Source organism: Anser anser (assembly GCF_964211835.1).
Source record: "Anser anser genome assembly, chromosome: 24".
Classification (NCBI taxonomy): domain Eukaryota; kingdom Metazoa; phylum Chordata; class Aves; order Anseriformes; family Anatidae; genus Anser; species Anser anser.
This window is the reverse complement of record NC_139745.1, coordinates 3985568-3989017: the sequence shown is the minus strand read 5'-3', so window position 1 is coordinate 3989017 and position 3450 is coordinate 3985568. Positions and strand designations below refer to the sequence as shown.

At 57.8% G+C, this 3450-nt stretch overlaps 1 long non-coding RNA gene across 2 annotated transcripts; it reads right to left on the bottom strand.

The window, feature by feature from the left end:
• On the bottom strand, nt 1–3184 carry LOC310886137. Of its 2 annotated transcripts, XR_014575196.1 has the most exons (5): nt 2525–3184; nt 1868–1996; nt 1594–1703; nt 494–647; nt 1–368 (listed from the first exon to the last, which is right to left on the bottom strand). It is a non-coding gene; the product is annotated as an uncharacterized lncRNA (long non-coding RNA). The 2 variants fall into 2 exon arrangements; XR_014575195.1 differs by having other exon boundaries at nt 494–1703.
• Nucleotides 3185–3450: the final 266 nt, after the last annotated feature.

The following is a 3450-nucleotide window of genomic DNA, read 5'->3' as shown; positions in this document are numbered from 1 at the left end:
GCAGAGCGTGCCCTTGGGGGAGACGTGCTGTGGGATCTCAAGGGACAAGGAGGTGGGCTGGGGACTGAGCCCCCTCTCTGAGCAGAAGGCTTGAGTGGGGCCACCCCGCTGCCGTCCCCATCTGCGCCCCACCAGCCCCGAGCTGGCCTCGTCACGGAGGGCTCGGACCCGACAGCATCATCCCCATCGTGCCGGGAGCACCGCAGCGGTCCTGCTGGCCAAGCTCTCCTCCAGCCTGCCACAGGGCTCGTAGCCCCTGGGCTAGCAGCTTTCCTCAGCCCCACGGACGAGCCATGGAGCTGGGGGCTCGCTTCGCTGCGCCAAGCTTTCGCCGTGGCTTTCCCTGGAGGCTGCATGCGTCCCCCCTCCTGCCGGAAGATCCCAACTCAGCTTCGTGTTTTTTTTTTTTTTTTTTTTAAATTAAAAGACAAAACCGCTTGATTCGGGTCGGGGTGGGGGGGATTTCACTGACTCATGAATGTGCTGCTCCTACCTTCCCGTCAGACAGCAGGTCTGTTGTGTAACGCTCGCGTCCGCGCCGGCCGGGGCTGCCGCCCGCCTCGCGCTGCCCCCGCTCCGCAGCGGGGCACAAGCAGAAGTAAACTCCATATATTTTATTCCTTATGTTTGGTGTCCTTAGGTGCTGGCTGAAACATCGCCGAGAGAGTGATTAGAACAGGGATTAGCAAATAAGCCCCGGTAATCGCATGTAATTAATACCGGGGTGGATTTCACTGATTAGTGACTTCTTCCTCCAGGCGCGTGGGGGCTTGGAAAATGGGATAGGGGCTCCCTGGCCCAGAAGGGGCCACTGTGGGCAGCCGGGTCTCTGCAAGGCAACAACGTGTATATATATATAAAAATATATATATACATATATACACGTTGAGTCTGCCCTAAAAAAATAATATTGTAGGGCCACAATACAACACCCATAAATAGGTGCAGGAAAAGCGTGGCAGAGCAATATTTGAGCATCAACTTCATGTTAGCAAAGCTAGGAGGCAGCACTGGCTGCAAAGGTGTCTCTCCTATTAATTCCCATTTTCAGACTGATTTTTAAGTGCACGTGCTGCTCGTTTTCATGCTCCCCGTGCTGCTGACATCCCACCTCGGTGCTCCCCGACTTCTGCCCTTGCGTGCCCAGCCATAATCCCAGGCAGGAGGCATCCCCCAGCAGGGTGGGAGGCTGCTGCTAATAGCAGCTTACGGGGCTCAACCAGGAGAAAGGACACATCATCTCTCTGTGATCTCTCCCAGGCTTTCAATTAATAGTATGAAATGCACAGCTTGGGTTTAAATCTCTCGATTTTTTTTCCCCCCTCTCTCTGGTGATTATTTGCAAATCAGCTTTTGACCTGATTAGAGCTGAACCTACTTAAAGGAATTGCAGGGAAAGACCTTAAAAAAAAAAAAAGAAATCCACTCTGTTAACCCGGTAAGACCAGAATCATTCAGAAATCCTTCGATGCAACAATTCCTCCCCACCCTTCTGTCTCGGTACAATTACGGCCTCGTCACACCGTGTTCCTGCAGCGTCTGCAGCCGGAGTGTTAAATTCGTTGTGCTTCACCCACATTCCTGTTTGCCTACCAGATAGGGGAGGTTGTTGCCGTTAGCGAGGACGGGAGGGCTGGTGGAAGAGCGAGAAGCAATCCCAGGCGTCCTTGAAGCTTCACTCCCGCAAATAAGCGCTCGTTTACCTCAAAAATAATAATAATAATAAAATACCTTCTTGCTTTGGATACATGGCGAAAGCTGCGCTGGAGGCAGGAGGGATTTTAAAGGATGGGGGGAGGCAGCGGTGGCCTCCTGGACACCCACAGCCCCGGGGGGCAGCGGGATGTCCCTGTTCACAGGGCATCACCTTGCAGCTGAAATGCAGGGGGGGGGGGTGGGAGGTCAGTGGTGTCTGTGTCCTCAGCCCAGTCTGCAGAGTAAAAGAATACCAGCAGCTCCCCCAGGCCGGTGCCGGAGCCAGAAGCGATACCTGCTTCTGGAAAAACAATTAAATAAAATCTAACCCGAGCCCCTTTAAAAGGCCGCTTGCTCCGGGCCAGGATGACCCTCCTGGGACTGCTGGGGGACGCGGCCACCTGCACCCCTGCCCAGCCCTCGCACCCCAAATCCTTCCGAGTCCCGGGGCCGTGGTTTCGGGCGAGGAACCCCGTGTCACCCCCAGAGAGCTGTGCCGCCACCAGCACCGCGCTCACACACCGTGGGGGGGGGGCAACAACCTGCTGGGGGGTAACAACCTGCTGGGGGGTCCTGGGCCCCTTTTGGGGTCAGATATGGGGAGAAAACCCCCAAACACATGGTCAGAGGGGAGATGCAGCCCAGGGTTTGGACCATTCCCTGCCTGCTGCCAGGAGCATCCCTGGCTGGGAGAGCAGAGGGCTTCAAATAACCCCCAGCACCCCCGCCAGCAAAAACACCGCGCAACGAGCACCCCCCCCGCCGCCTTTTTATGAGATTATTCCGTTAGAGAAAACAACTTCCTAGGAAAAAAAAAACGTGCAAAGACCTAAGCCCAGATTTTCTGCTTTTCGCTCTTAAATCCCAGCCGTGGGACGGGGCGGGGGGGGGAACGGGACACGCGTGGGGCCCCAGCGCCCGCTGCGGGCCGGCGACACCAGAGGGCACTGCAGGAGCCGCCTTGGCCCCGAGCGGCTTCGTGGGGTGGAATCGGCCCCCCCCCGGGTGTCCCCAACCTCCTTGGGGTCCCTACCAACGTGGGGGTCCCCAGCCCCTTCCTCCCAGAACACTCCCCGTTACCCACCCTCTCCCCCAGCCTCCAGCATTTATTCCCGTGAAGGTCCCAATTAGCCCCAATTAGCCCCAGCGGGTGGGGATTGCCCCCCCCCCCCAGCCCTGATTTGCTCCTCCAAGCACCTGAGTCCATCCCACAGCACTGCCCTAAGCTATTTTTTGAGGGGCTGGAGGCAGCACACTGGGGGTTTCGGTCTCTTTCCTTCCTCCAGTCCACCCCCCGGGAGGTAAAACAGGGGCTGGGGGTGCGCCTTGGTGTATTTTTGGCTCCTTTTGAGCCCGTGAAGGTTTTTATCTCCCACCCCATCCTCTGGCATCTGCCCTGTGATGGGCACCCTCGTGCTTCAGCTCTTGGTTCGGACATGTTGAGAAAAGTTGATTAAATCATTTTATTTTCAGTTCTGCTGGCCCATTTCTCCCCAGACCCAAAAATGCTCCCCCCCCCCCCCCCCGAGGGCCTGAGACACCCCTGTGCCCAAAGACAGGGCTGTCACCATGGGCTCTGAAGCCCCCTCACCACCACCCCATCACCCCGTCCCCACCACCCTGCCACCCCTGTCCCCACCACCCCATCGCCCCCTGTCCCCACCACCCTGCCACCCCTGTCCCCACCACCCCATCGCCCCCTGTCCCCACCACCCCGTCACCCCTGTTCCCACCACCCCATCGCCCCCTGTCCCC